General features: G+C 40.0%; 1 pseudogene; it reads right to left on the bottom strand.

Moving 5' to 3' along the window:
* Nucleotides 1-14,828, bottom strand: part of LOC100457481 (ubiquitin-conjugating enzyme E2 Q2-like) — a 29,197-nt pseudogene that overhangs the window by 9,196 nt on the left and 5,173 nt on the right.

Consider the following 14,828-nt stretch of genomic DNA (forward strand, 5'->3'; position numbering starts at 1 on the left):
CAACAAGTTCATGGAACACACTCCATACACATCCCCACAAACTCTTTCTAGGAAAAAAAAAAAAACAACCCAGGATATTATTTAGGGATATACTTGTGGGGCAGGGAGCAGAAGACATAATACAGAAGCAGCAATAAGCAAAGACAACAGTAACACCAATAGTGAAGTCTAAATGATTGCTGATAATCTTGCTGAAAGGTCATAGGGCCATATTCTCTGACCATATTGATGCACTAAAAATACCTCAAAAGCCACCTGAAAATGCTTTTTAAATGTTTTTTTTTTTTTTCTGGATAACTCTTGGGTAAAAGAAGAAATTGATCCTCATGCCTCAGTCATCCAACTCCTAAGAATGTGCCCCAGAGAAATGCTGGCACAGGGGTACTATGAAATACAGACAAGAATGACCATAGCAGCATTAGCTGTTCCTAATAACACTGGAAACAACCCACATGTCTGTATCTAGTCAAGGGGATAAATGGTATGGTGTATTCAAACAATGGAGTAAATACAGCAATGCAAAAGAACTAAGCTACACACAATAGGAACAAATTTCACACACAATATTGAGCAGAACAAAGATATGAAAAAATACATATAGTATGATTTTCAAAAGTTCAAACAATAGGCAACACTACACTGTATTGTTGAAGGATGCATATATGAGTGATAACACTAGAGAAACATAAGGCAAGATGAGTGTACAGAGGCATGGTGATCGGGAAGCAGCCTGCAGAAGGTTTCTGTAGTGCAAGCAGTGTGCCTTCTCTTCACCTCGGTGCTGGCTAGGTGTTAGTTCCCAAGTACTCGCTCTAACTATATGTTACACTAAGCTTATGTTTTACATAATTTCAATACATGTCATATCTCACAATAAAAAGGTTTTTTTCATACATTAATTTGTTATTTATTAACAGCTGAAGGAGGACAAGGAGCCTGCAAAAGCTCCTAGAATGTTACAGGCATTTCTTTTTTTTTTTTCTTTTATTATTATTATTATTATTATACTTTAGGTTTTATGGTACATGTGCCCAATGTGCAGGTAAGTTACATATGTATACATGTGCCATGCTGGTGCGCTGCACCCACCAACTCGTCATCTAGCATTAGGTATATCTCCCAATGCTATCCCTCCCCCCTCCCCCCAACCCACAACAGTCCCCGAAGTGTGATGTTCCCCTTCCTGTGTCCATGTGTTCTCATTGTTCAATTCCCACCTATGAGTGAGAATATGCGGTGTTTGGTTTTTTGTTCTTGCGATAGTTTACTGAGAATGATGATTTCCAATTTCATCCATGTCCCTACAAAGGACGTGAACTCATCATTTTTTATGGCTGCATAGTATTCCATGGTGTATATGTGCCACATTTTCTTAATCCAGTCTATCATTGTTGGACATTTGGGTTGGTTCCAAGTCTTTGCTATTGTGAATAATGCAGCAATAAACATACGTGTGCATGTGTCTTTATAGCAGCATGATTTATAGTCCTTTGGGTATATACCCAGTAATGGGATGGCTGGGTCGAATGGAATTTCTAGTTCTAGATCCCTGAGGAATCGCCACACTGACTTCCACAAGGGTTGAACTAATTTACAGTCCCACCAACAGTGTAAAAGTGTTCCTATTTCTCCACATCCTCTCCAGCACCTGTTGTTTCCTGACTTTTTAATGATCGCCATTCTAACTGGTGTGAGATGGTATCTCATTGTGGTTTTGATTTGCATTTCTCTGATGGCCAGTGATGGTGAGCATTTTTTCATGTGTTTTTTGGCTGCATAAATGTTTTCTTTTGAGAAGTGTCTGTTCATGTCCTTCGCCCACTTTTTGATGGGGTTGTTTGTTTTTTTCTTGTAAATTTGTTGGAGTTCATTGTAGATTCTGGATATTAGCCCTTTGTCAGATGAGTAGGTTGCGAAAATTTTCTCCCATTTTGTAGGTTGCCTGTTCACTCTGATGGTAGTTTCCTTTGCTGTGCAGAAGCTCTTTAGTTTAATTAGATCCCATTTGTCAATTTTGGCTTTTGTTGTCATTGCTTTTGGTGTTTTAGACATGAAGTCCTTGCCCATGCCTATGTCCTGAATGGTATTGCCTAGGTTTTCTTCTAGGGTTTTTATGGTTTTAGGTCTAACATTTAAGTCTTTAATCCATCTTGAATTGATTTTTGTATAAGGTGTAAGGAAGGGATCCAGTTTCAGCTTTCTACATATGGCTAGCCAGTTTTCCCAGCACCATTTATTAAATAGGGAATCCTTTCCCCATTTCTTGTTTTTCTCAGGTTTGTCAAAGATCAGATGGTTGTAGATATGTGGCATTATTTCTGACGGCTCTGTTCTGTTCCATTGATCTATATCTCTGTTTTGGTACCAGTACCATGCTGTTTTGGTTACTGTAGCCTTGTAGTATAGTTTGAAGTCAGGTAGTGTGATGCCTCCAGCTTTGTTCTTTTGGCTTAGGATTGACTTGGCGATGCGGGCTCTTTTTTGGTTCCATATGAACTTTAAAGTAGTTTTTTCCAATTCTGTGAAGAAAGTCATTGGTAGCTTGATGGGGATGGCATTGAATCTGTAAATTACCTTGGGAAGGATGGCCATTTTCATGATATTGATTCTTCCTACCCATGAGCATGGAATGTTCTTCCATTTGTTTGTATCCTCTTTTATTTCCTTGAGCAGTGGTTTGTAGTTCTCCTTGAAGAGGTCTTTCACATCCCTTGTAAGTTGGATTCCTAGGTATTTTATTCTCTTTGAAGCAATTGTGAATGGGAGTTCACTCATGATTTGGCTCTCTGTTTGTCTGTTATTGATGTATAAGAATGCTTGTGATTTTTGCACATTGATTTTGTATCCTGAGACTTTGCTGAAGTTGCTTATCAGCTTAAGGAGATTTTGGGCTGAGACAATGGGGTTTTCTAGATATACTATCATGTCATCTGCAAACAGGGACAATTTGACTTCCTCTTTTCCTAATTGAATACCCTTGATTTCCTTCTCCTTCCTAATTGCCCTGGCCAGAACTTCCAACACTATGTAGAATAGAAGTGGCGAGAGAGGGCATCCCTGTCTTATGCCAGTTTTCAAAGGGAATGCTTCCAGTTTTTGCCCATTCAGTATGATATTGGCTGTGGGTTTGTCATAAATAGCTCTTATTATTTTGAGATACGTCCCATCAATTCCTAATTTATTGAGAGTTTTTAGCATGAAGCGTTGTTGAATTTTGTCAAAGGCCTTTTCTGCATCTATTGAGATAATCATGTGGTTTTTGTCTTTGGTTCTGTTTATATGCTGGATTACATTTATTGATTTGCGTATATTGAACCAGCCTTGCATCCCAGGGATGAAGCCCACTTGATCATGGTGGATAAGCTTTTTGATGTGCTGCTGGATTCTGTTTGCCAGTATTTTATTGAGGATTTTTGCATCAATGTTCATCAAGGATATTGGTCTAAAATTCTCTTTTTTTGTTGTGTCTCTGCCAGGCTTTGGTATCAGGATGATGCTGGCCTCATAAAATGAGTTAGGGAGGATTCCCTCTTTTTCTATTGATTGGAATAGTTTCAGAAGGAATGGTACCAGCTCCTCCTTGTACCTCTGGTAGAATTCGGCTGTGAACCCATCTGGTCCTGGACTTTTTTTGGTTGGTAAGCTATTGATTATTGCCACAATTTCAGCTCCTGTTATTGGTCTATTCAGAGATTCAACTTCTTCTTGGTTTAGTCTTGGGAGGGTGTATGTGTTGAGGAATTTATCCATTTCTTCTAGATTTTCTAGTTTATTTGCATAGAGGTGTTTGTAATATTCTCTGATGGTAGTTTGTATTTCTGTGGGGTCGGTGGTGATATCCCCTTTATCATTTTTTATTGCATCTATTTGATTCTTCTCTCTTTTTTTCTTTATTAATCTTGCTAGCGGTCTATCAATTTTGTTGATCCTTTCAAAAAACCAGCTCCTGGATTCATTTATTTTTTGAAGGGTTTTTTGTGTCTCTATTTCCTTCAGTTCTGCTCTGATTTTAGTTATTTCTTGCCTTCTGCTAGCTTTTGAATGTGTTTGCTCTTGCTTTTCTAGTTCTTTTAATTGTGGTGTTAGGGTGTCAATTTTGGATCTTTCCTGCTTTCTCTTGTGGGCATTTAGTGCTATAAATTTCCCTCTACACACTGCTTTGAATGCATCCCAGAGATTCTGGTATGTTGTGTCTTGGTTCTCGTTGGTTTCAAAGAACATCTTTATTTCTGCCTTCATTTCGTTATGTACCCAGTAGTCATTCAGGAGCAGGTTGTTCAGTTTCCACGTAGTTGAGCAGTTTTGAGTGAGATTCTTAGTCCTGAGTTCTAGCTTGATTGCACTGTGATCTGAGAGACAGTTTGTTACAATTTCTGTTCTTTTACATTTATTGAGGAGAGCTTTACTTCCAAGGATATGGTCAATTTTGGAATAGGTGTGGTGTGGTGCTGAAAAAAATGTATATTCTGTTGATTTGGGGTGGAGAGTTCTGTAGATGTCTATTAGGTCTGCTTGGTGCAGAGCTGAGTTCAATTCCTGGGTATCCTTGTTGACTTTCTGTCTCGTTGATCTGTCTAATGTTGACAGTGGGGTGTTAAAGTCTCCCATTATTAATGTGTGGGAGTCTAAGTCTCTTTGTAGGTCACTCAGGACTTGCTTTATGAATCTGGGTGCTCCTGTATTGGGTGCATATATATTTAGGATAGTTAGCTCTTCTTGTTGAATTAATCCCTTTACCATTATGTAATGGCCTTCTTTGTCTCTTTTGATCTTTGTTGGTTTAAAGTCTGTTTTATCAGAGACTAGGATTGCAACCCCTGCCTTTTTTTGTTTTCCATTTGCTTGGTAGATCTTCCTCCATCCTTTTATTTTGAGCCTATGTGTGTCTCTGCACGTGAGATGGGTTTCCTGAATACAGCACACTGATGGGTCTTGAGTCTTTATCCAATTTGCCAGTCTGTGTCTTTTAATTGGAGCATTTAGTCCATTTACATTTAAAGTTAATATTGTTATGTGTGAATTTGATCCTGTCATTATGATGTTAGCTGGATATTTTGCTCGTTAGTTGATGCAGTCTCTTCCTAGTCTCAATGGTCTTTACATTTCGGTATGATTTTGCAGTGGCTGGTACCAGTTGTGCCTTTCCATGTTTAGCGCTTCCTTCAAGAGCTCTTTTAGGGCAGGCCTGGTGGTGACAAAATCTCTCAGCATTTGCTTGTCTGTAAAGTATTTTATTTCTCCTTCACTTATGAAGCTTAGTTTGGCAGGATATGAAATTCTGGGTTGAAAATTCTTTTCTTTAAGAATGTTGAATATTGGCCCCCACTCTCTTCTGGCTTGTAGGGTTTCTGCCGAGAGATCCGCTGTTAGTCTGATGGGCTTCCCTTTGATGGTAACCCGTCCTTTCTCTCTGGCTGCCCTTAACATTTTTTCCTTCATTTCAACTTTGGTGAATCTGACAATTATGTGTCTTGGAGTTGCTCTTCTCGAAGAGTATCTTTGTGGCATTCTCTGTATTTCCTGAATCTGAATGTTGGCCTGCCTTGCTAGATTGGGGAAGTTCTCCTGGATAATATCCTGCAGAGTGTTTTCCAACTTGTTTCCATTCTCCCCGTCACTTTCAGGTACACCAATCAGACGTAGATTTGGTCTTTTCACATAGTCCCACATTTCTTGGAGGCTTTGCTCGTTTCTTTTTATTCTTTTTTCTCTAAACTTCCCTTCTCACTTCATTTCATTCATTTCATCTTCCAGGGCTGATACCCTTTCTTCCATTTGATCTCATCGGCTCCTGAGGCTTCTGCATTCTTCACGTAGTTCTCGAGCCTTGGTTTTCAGCTCCATCAGCTCCTTTAAGCACTTCTCTGTATTGGTTATTCTAGTTATACATTCTTCTAAATTTTTTTCAAAGTTTTCAACTTCTTTGCCTTTGGTTTGAATATCCTCCCGTAGCTCGGAGTAATTTGATCGTCTGAAGCCTTCTTCTCTCAGCTCGTCAAAGTCATTCTCCGTCCAGCTTTGTTCCGTTGCTGGTGAGGAACTGCGTTCCTTTGGAGGAGGAGAGGTACTCTGGTTTTTAGAGTTTCCAGTTTTTCTGCTCTGTTTTTTCCCCATCTTTGTGGTTTTATCTACTTTTGGTCTTTGATGATGGTGATGTACAGATGGGTTTTTGGTGTGGATGTCCTTTCTGTTAGTTTTCCTTCTAACAGACAGAACCCTCAGCTGCAGGTCTGTTGGAGTACCTGGCCGGCCGTGTGAGGTGTCAGTCTGCCCCTGCTGGGGGGTGCCTCCCAGCTAGGCTGCTCGGGGGTCAGGGGTCAGGGACCCACTTGAGGAGGCAGTCAGCCCGTTCTCAGATCTCCAGCTGCGTGCTGGGAGAACCACTGCTCTCCTCACAGCTGTCAGACAGGGACATTTAAGTCTGCAGAGGTTACTGCTGTCTTTTTGTTTGTCTGTGCCCTGCCCCCAGAGGTGGAGCCTACAGAGGCAGGCAGGCCTCCTTGAGCTGTGGTGGGCTCCACCCAGTTCAAGCTTCCAGGCTGCTTTGTTTACCTAAGCGAGCCTGGGCAATGGCGGGCGCCCCTCCCCCAGCCTCGCTGCCGACTTGCTGTTTGATCTCAGACTGCTGTGCTAGCCATCAGCGAGACTCCGTGGGCGTAGGACCCTCTGAGCCAGGTGCGGGCTATACTCTCCTGGGGCACCGTTTCCTAAGCCCGTCGGAAAAGCACAGTATTCGGGTGGGAGTGGCCTGATTTTCCAGGTGCCGTCTGTCACCCCTGGAAGGGGAACTCCCTGACCCCTTGCGCTTCCCGAGTGAGGCAATGCCTCGCCCCTGCTTCGGCTGGCGCACGGTGCGCTCACCCGCTGACCTGCGCCCACTGTCTGGCACTCCCTAGTGAGATGAACACGGTACCTCAGATGGAAATGCAGAAATCACCCGTCTCTGCGTGGCTCGCGCTGGGAGCTGTAGACCAGAGCTGTTCCTATTCGGCCATCTTGGCTCCTCGGTTTTTTTTTTTTGAGGCAGAGTTTCGCTCTTCTTGCCCAGGCTGGACTGCAGTGGTGTGATCTCAGCTCGCTGCAAACTCTGTTTCCCAGGTTCAAGTGATTCTCCTGCCTCAGCCTCCTGAGTAGCTGGGATTACAGGCATGTGCCATCACGCCTGGCTAATTTTTGTATTTTTAGTGAAGACGGGCTCTCTCCATGTTGGTCAGGCTGGTCTCGAACTCCTGACCTCAGGTGATCCACCTGCCTTGGCCTCCCAAAGTGCTGGGATTACAGGCATGAACCACCATGCCAGGCCTATAAAAGTTTTAATAGTAAGAGCAACGGGAACAGAGGATGCAATAAAATGACTTGGAAAATACAAACCATTTAGAAAATAGATTTTAAAACTTGTGCAGTAAAGTCAAATAGCACCCAAAGAAAATATATACCCTTACATGTTTGTTTAAAAAGCAATTTAAATTATAGTGATCCACTAAGCTAGAAAAAGCAAAATAAACAAAAAGGGGAAATAATTAAGACATAAGGAAAATGTGAAAAAAAACCTCACTAAATTTAAAAAATAAAACTAAAGAGGATTCTTTCAAAGACTAAGATAATAAAACAGTCACGCCTCTGATAAGTAATCAAGATAAAGAAAACTTTGAAGAGAAAAGGGCATATAGCCACATGTGAATATGGTGCAAAAAGTGAAAACTTTACACATCTTTACAACACCTTAGAAGTATGGGGAAAGTGTTCATTTCTTTTAAGAATCTACAGTTATGAAAACGAACTGAAGAAATGGAAAATCTGGAGACCAATATGCAGAAGAAGGAAAAAGACAAAGACTCATCCTCCAAATTGGACATTTATTTAAACCAGGGTTTGTCAGCCTCAGCAATATTGATATCTTGGGCCAGACAATTCTTTGTGAGGGTTCTCCTGGTGTGTTGTGGGACATTTAGTAACATCCCCTCTACCCACGGAATGCCAATAAGACCTCCTGACCATGACCAGTTGTGACCACAAAAATGTCTCCAGATATTTCCAAACATCCCATGGGAGGCAAAATATTCCTGCAGTTGAAAATTACTGTGTAAACTAGATATACATCCTAGGTCTTAGAAAAAAGATGTAAAGCTTCCCAAGTTAGCCCTGCATACCCTTGATACTGAAATGAAATAAGAGCCTTAAAGGAAACAAACAAAACTATAATCTTATTTAATACAGAAGTAAAAATGCAAAACTAAAATATTACCATAGCCATTCTAACAGTGTTTATTATAGTAATGCCAGAATGATTCAAAATTAGGAAAATTTCATCAGATAATTCACAAATTATATTTCTCCATAGAATTGTAGGCACAATCATGAAAAACAAGGCAGCTCTATATGCATTAAGTCCACGTGATATTCAGTGAAAAACACAAGTTGCAGATGTCTTACAGAAAAAAACTGAACACTGAACACATATTTCCACCATCTGCTCTTTGTCCTGAGGCTCCACTAGAAATACAGTGAAGAATAAACATTATATAAACACACAATTACAAAAAAAAGAAATCGGGTTACCCATAGAAGAGAATTCACCTCCATTAGAAAATGACAGTAAATGGAAAATGGTTAATTAATGGAGAAAGCAAACAAAAGTGGAGGTCAGGGGGATACCGATAACAAGGAAGCTAATTTGTCCCACAGCAACCTGGAAAGGTTCTGGACTCAGACACCAGGTACCCCTGAGAGTGGGACTGATAGGCAAGACTGAAAACAGAGGTTAACCAAAAGCCTATATAGAGAACACATTTTCCAGGTCCTGAAACACACTGCTCTCCCCCCATCTCCTGAAGCAGAACCCAAGCAAACATATCTACCTCAGGCAAGAGAATGTAGATTTCACCTCCAGAGGAATGGAGTAGTTCCAGCCATGATTTATGATTGCACCGGGAGACAAAGATAGAGGGTAGAGGATAACAATTAGGAATCAGCATACATTCCCCCTAAAAGCTATCAGTTGCCAAGTCTTGGCCATGAAGAACTCCCAATCAATTTTTTATTTTTATTTTTTATTTGTATTTTATTTATTTATTTATTTATTTATTTGAGACAGGGTCTTGCTCTTTCACCCAGGCTGGAATGCAGGAATGCAGCAGCATGATCACAGCTCACTTCAGCCTCAACATCCCGGGCTCAAGTGATCCTCCTGCCTCAGCCTCCCAAGTAGCTGGTACTACAGATGGGTGTCACCACACTTGGCTATTTTTTTTATTTATTTTTTGTAAAGATGGGGTCTCACTATGTTGCCCAAACTAGTCTTGAGCTCCCGGGCTCAATTGATCCTCCCACATCAGTCTCCCAAAGCACTGAGATTGTAGGTGTGAGTCACCACAAGCCTCCCAGTCTTTTAGTACCTCTCTCAAATATGAAAGAACAAAAAAGGGAATTAAAAAAAAAAAAAGAATATAGGCCGGGCATGGTGGCTCACGCCTTTAATCCCAGCACTTTGGGAGGCCGAGGTGGGTGGATCTCCTGAGGTCAGGAATTCGAAACCAGCTTGACCAACATGGAGAAAACCATTTTCTACTAAAAATACAAAAATTAGCCGGGTGTGGTGGCACATGCCTGTAATCCCAGCTACTCAGGAGGCTGAGGCAGGAGAATCGCTTGAACCCAGGAGGCAAAGGTTGCAGTGAGCCAAGATCATGCCACTGCACTTCATCCTGGGCAACAAGAGCAAAACTGTCTCAAAAAAAAAAAAAGACTACAAATGATAAGCAACATAGAATAGATATTTAAGGAAAGGCTTTAAAAAGAAAAATAAGACCAAAATAAACTAAGAAAAAAATTTATTAAAGAACGAAGAGATGCTAGGGAGAAGACAAAAGAGTATCAAAATCACTTCATAAAGACACTTGTGAATATATTACCTGAATAAAACAAAAATAGAATATGAATAAGGAATAATCAGAGAAGAAAAAGTTCTTAGAACTCAGGGTTCATCTTGGGAGTTGGTCACCAATGAGCCACACCTCTTGTCATCATGTCCTTGGACAAGCCCATCCCACAGTGAATCTGTGTTGGCCTCAAGACTCACTTTAACCTACAGAATTTGGTAGAAATGACACTGGACCTGTTCCAGGTCTAAGCCTTAAGAACACCTGGCAGCTCCACTTCTGTGCTTCTGGAAGCCAATTAAGTACTGATTATCCTCTAGGAGAAAGAGAAACCACATGAAGAGACCTGAGAGGATGAGATGCTATGCAGAGAGGAAGGCCACATGAAGAAACAGCAAGGCAGCAGACCTGTGGGTGAAGAAGCCATCTCAGACACTCCACTGCAGCTGAGCATCCAGATGACCAGTCCCTGACACTGTCTAACTGTGCAGTGAGAGATGCCAAATGAGACCAGCAGAAAAACTGTCCAGTTAGCCCCAGTTAACCCATACAGTAGTGACAGATAGATAAATGTGTAGTTTTATGCCATTAAGTTTTGGGAAAATTGGTTAAGCAACAATAACCAAAACAAAACTTAAAGTTATGACTGTCCAAATAAAATTTTCTAAAAGTCAAAAGATAAGAAAAATATTCCAGAACTGAAAATTTAAAAAAATTAGAAATAACATGAGATACAAGACTCAAGATAAGAGGACTAAAATCCAATTAACAGACACCTCAAAATGAACAAATAAAATGGAAAGGAGAAAGTTAACAAAACTATGACAAGATTCAAGATTCCAACTTTGAAAGAGCCAATCCATAGGCCTGTCCATTCGGTGTACCCAGCACAATGAATGAAAAAAGAGCCACACTAAGTACAGTGTTGTGCTATTTCAACTCACCAAGGAAAAGAAACTCCTAAAAGCTTCCAGAGAGAAAGTCACGCATAAATGAGTGAAACTCAGGGTGACATGAGGCTTCACCACCACGACTGGTTAGAAGACAACAGCACAGACTTTGAAATTCTAAGGTAAAATTATCCTCAACCTAGAAATACATAATCAACCAAACTATCAATCAAGTATGAGGGTAGACTGTGACAAAAGTGAATAGTGATGGAGATGTGCTAAGCACCAGGCACTGTTCTAAATGGTTTACATTACCAACTCATTTAATCCTCATAGCTCCCTAGAAACATAAGTACTAATACTATTACTGGTTCCCCCATTTTGCAAATGGAAAATTGATGCATAGAGCAATTAGTAGTAGAATAAGGGAGTTGGTCCTTTAAGCTAATAAGTAGTAGAACCAAGATTCAAACCTATCTCAGACTGGCTCCAAAACCCAAACACTGGATTGTATTTTTTCAGAAGCTAGAGATCAGAAAATATACCACTCCATGCTTTCTTTCAGTTTTACTTGAGGACATAGTCAGGTAAAATGACAAAGGGAAAGCCAAGAAAGATGACATGGAATCCAGGAAACAATGGGTCTACTCTAGGAGAGCAGATGAGAAAAACCTCAAGATGACATGTGCACAGTCAACCCAAAGAACAACCTGCCAAAATGGGCACACAGGAGCCAAAGGCTTTGGAAGAGAAGGAGATCTCACAGAAAGGGCTACAACAGAATTTTTTAAATTAAAAATTACTATTATGAGGAAGACACTGCAAAACAAAAAGAAGTACCAAGAAAAGAAATATCCTATCCTAAATATTCTACAAAACTTGGCTTTACGAAGTCCTAATCATAGTTAGTGATTACTTATATGACTAAAGATAATATCTGAGGAAGGCAAAGTGGGTGGTATAAGAGCTAAATTCTCATGTATTGTACTAAAGAGGTCAATAGCTGATGCCTAAATAGGTAAATCCAGGAAGAAGTTAGGGGTAGTGGTGAGCTAGTGGAGATTTCTGTTGCTTGCAGGAGATAACATTGGGGCGAGTCCTTAAGAAGCATAGACAGACTTAGGGAGATGGCACTTCTAGGTGAAGGTAATTTAATGAGCAAAGACAAACAATGAAAGCAGCAAGAACATTTATGGACACCAGGAATATTCACAACAAAAAGCTGGTGTTAGGGAAAAGGGCAATTGTTTGCCTGTCATACTAAATACCAGCAGCTCCAAAGAATGAAAAGGTTATTTTTAGTATCTAAAACAGAACAAACAAAACAATTAAATAGGAACAGAAAAACTAACTTCTAAGTAAGTTGAATAATAAAAAAAATCATCCTAGTTTGACTTTTGTTTGAGACAATTTATTTTAGCTCTTGAACACTAGAGAATTTTTACTTTACCTGACCCATGGGTAGTGGTTGATCTGGCATCTCAACATCCAGGTGCTTAGGAAGGTTATATAATCTGCAGAGTCCACATATCAACCACTTCAATTACTGATGAAGCTACAAAACACATTTCAGTAAATAAGCATTATGTTAAAGAGCCCTTAGAAGACATCAATAATGCCATGACTACTGCAATCAATCCAGTAGGAAATAAAAAAGTTTGTTACTGCTCAACTGCAGCTTACAGATTAAAAAAAAAAACTCTTTAAAATATTTTCAGGAGCCTCTAGCTTAAGAAAGTTACTATGGCTTGGGGTATAATCACTACAACTGATACTTAATGGAACCACATCCATAAAGGCAGAGGAAGGAAGTTCCAGACATTGTCCAATTTCTCATTGCTACCTTGTTTTCTTAGAAACTTACAATTTCAAACAAGAGAACATTACTGCATTAATGAGGCGACCCCAAAAAAGAAAAGAAAAAAAACCACACACAGGCAGTGTTGTTACACATGGATTATAAAATTATATGTTCCAGTCATAGTTAAAAGTACAAAAGCAAATGTGATCCCGCAGACAGAGCCTGGAAATCTAGATGACCTTGGATATCGTATCTAATTCCCTGAGTTGGAGTCTACTCATCTGTAAAACAAAGAAATGAAAACCTTCCCGGAAGAGTAAAGATTAAATGAAACCTGTGAAACACTTGATACTTAGTAGGCTCTTAAGTGTCTGTCTAAAAAATAATAATTCACTAGGAAACTGCAAAGAATACTGTAAATTTCTATGTTTAAGTCCAAATTGTGTTGTAAGCATATTTATTTTGAGGAAGCAAACAAGGTAAACTATGTGCACAAGTGTGGTTTTCATTGTTTAAAATGTTTTTTAATGTATAAGGTGACTCAAATGGGATCTAATAAGGCAACTCACTTCACTTGGTCAGGAACAATTTTCTGGGTGTCTCTGACCAAGAAAAGAGATGAAGAGAAAGAAGCAGGTTTACAAAGGACAAAGAAAGAAGACACAGGATTAGAATGGGTTAACGAAGCAAAGAATAAGCCTTCCGAAAGTGAACAACGAAGCAAGTGGAAACAGGAAGGTTGAACCATAAATTAGGATCCACCAAAAATCCTCATGCTTAAAAGGAAGCCAAGCCCCAGTGCGGATTCGTTACGCACCCAGTGTGCTCTGTTTTGTGCTAAGTACATAATGAAGATGAGGCAGGGTGATCTGGACCCAGACCTGGACACTCTGAGCGCTGGCACAGAAGGGGCTACAGGAGTGCTGGGGTGAAACAGGAATTAAAAGAAATTAAAGAATGTGAAACTACCATCAGAGTGAACAGGCAACCTACAGAATGGGAGAAAATTTTTATAATCTACCCCTCTGACAAAGGGCTAATATCCGGAATCTACAAAGAATTTAAACAAATGTACAAGAAAAAAATCAAATAACCCATCAAAAAGTGGGCAAAGGATACGAACAGACACTTCTCAAAGGAAGACATTTATGTAGCCAACAGACACATGAAAAAATGCTCATCATCACTGGCCACCAGAGAAATGCAAATCAAAACCACAATGAGATACCATCTCACACCAGTTAGAATGGCAATCATTAAAAAGTCAGGAAACAACAGGTGCTGGAGAGGATGTGGAGAAATAGGAAAACTTTTACACTGTTAATGGGACTGTAAACTAGTTCAACCATTGTGGAAGACAGTGTGGCGATTCCTCAAGGATCTAGAACTAGAAATACCATTTGACCCAGCCATCCCATTACTGGGTATATACCCAAAGGATTATAAATCATTCTGCTATAAAGACACAAGCACACGCATGTTTATTGCAGCACTATTCACAACCAACCCAAATGTCCATCAGTGATAGACTGGATTAAGAAAATGTGGCACATATACACCATGGAATACTATGCAGCCATAAAAAAGATGAGTTCATATCCTTTGTAGGGACATGGGTGAAGCTGGAAACCATCATTCTGACCAAACTATCGCAAGGACAGAAAACCAAACACAGCATGTTCTCACTCATAGGTGGGAACTGAACAATGAGAACACTTGGACACAGGATGGGGAACATCACACACCGGGGCCTGTCGTGGGGTGGAAGGAAGGGGGAGGGATAGTCTTAGGAGATATACCTAATGTAAATGACGAGTTAATGGGTGCAGCACACCAACATGGCACATGTATACATATGTAACAAACCTGCACATTATGCACATGTACCCTAGAACTTAAAGTATAATAATAATAATAATAATAAAAGAATATGTAAGCAAAAACTCAGTTGTATGTAAAAAAAAAAAAACTCAATTCCCACTAAGAAAGAAAAAGAGGTGGAGTCCTTTAAAAATTAACTGTCTGTTTTTCTGAGGCTAGTGAACTTTATCTCTCCTCCTCTCCCAGCCATTGTGAAGACCCTGTTTCTCTAGCTGTGCAGCTGCAAGGTCACTAGACAGGTAAACTCAAGTCATAAAACATGTTTTTCTTTGAAAAGTAAGAAATAATGTAATGCATGTCTCAACTGAATAACTTTGTTTCTTGCTTCTGTAATATGCTTCCCCCTGCACAGATCTCTCCCCACCCCACAAAATGCTT

The sequence above is a fragment of the Pongo abelii genome, chromosome 16 (genome assembly GCF_028885655.2).
Source record: "Pongo abelii isolate AG06213 chromosome 16, NHGRI_mPonAbe1-v2.0_pri, whole genome shotgun sequence".
Classification (NCBI taxonomy): domain Eukaryota; kingdom Metazoa; phylum Chordata; class Mammalia; order Primates; family Hominidae; genus Pongo; species Pongo abelii.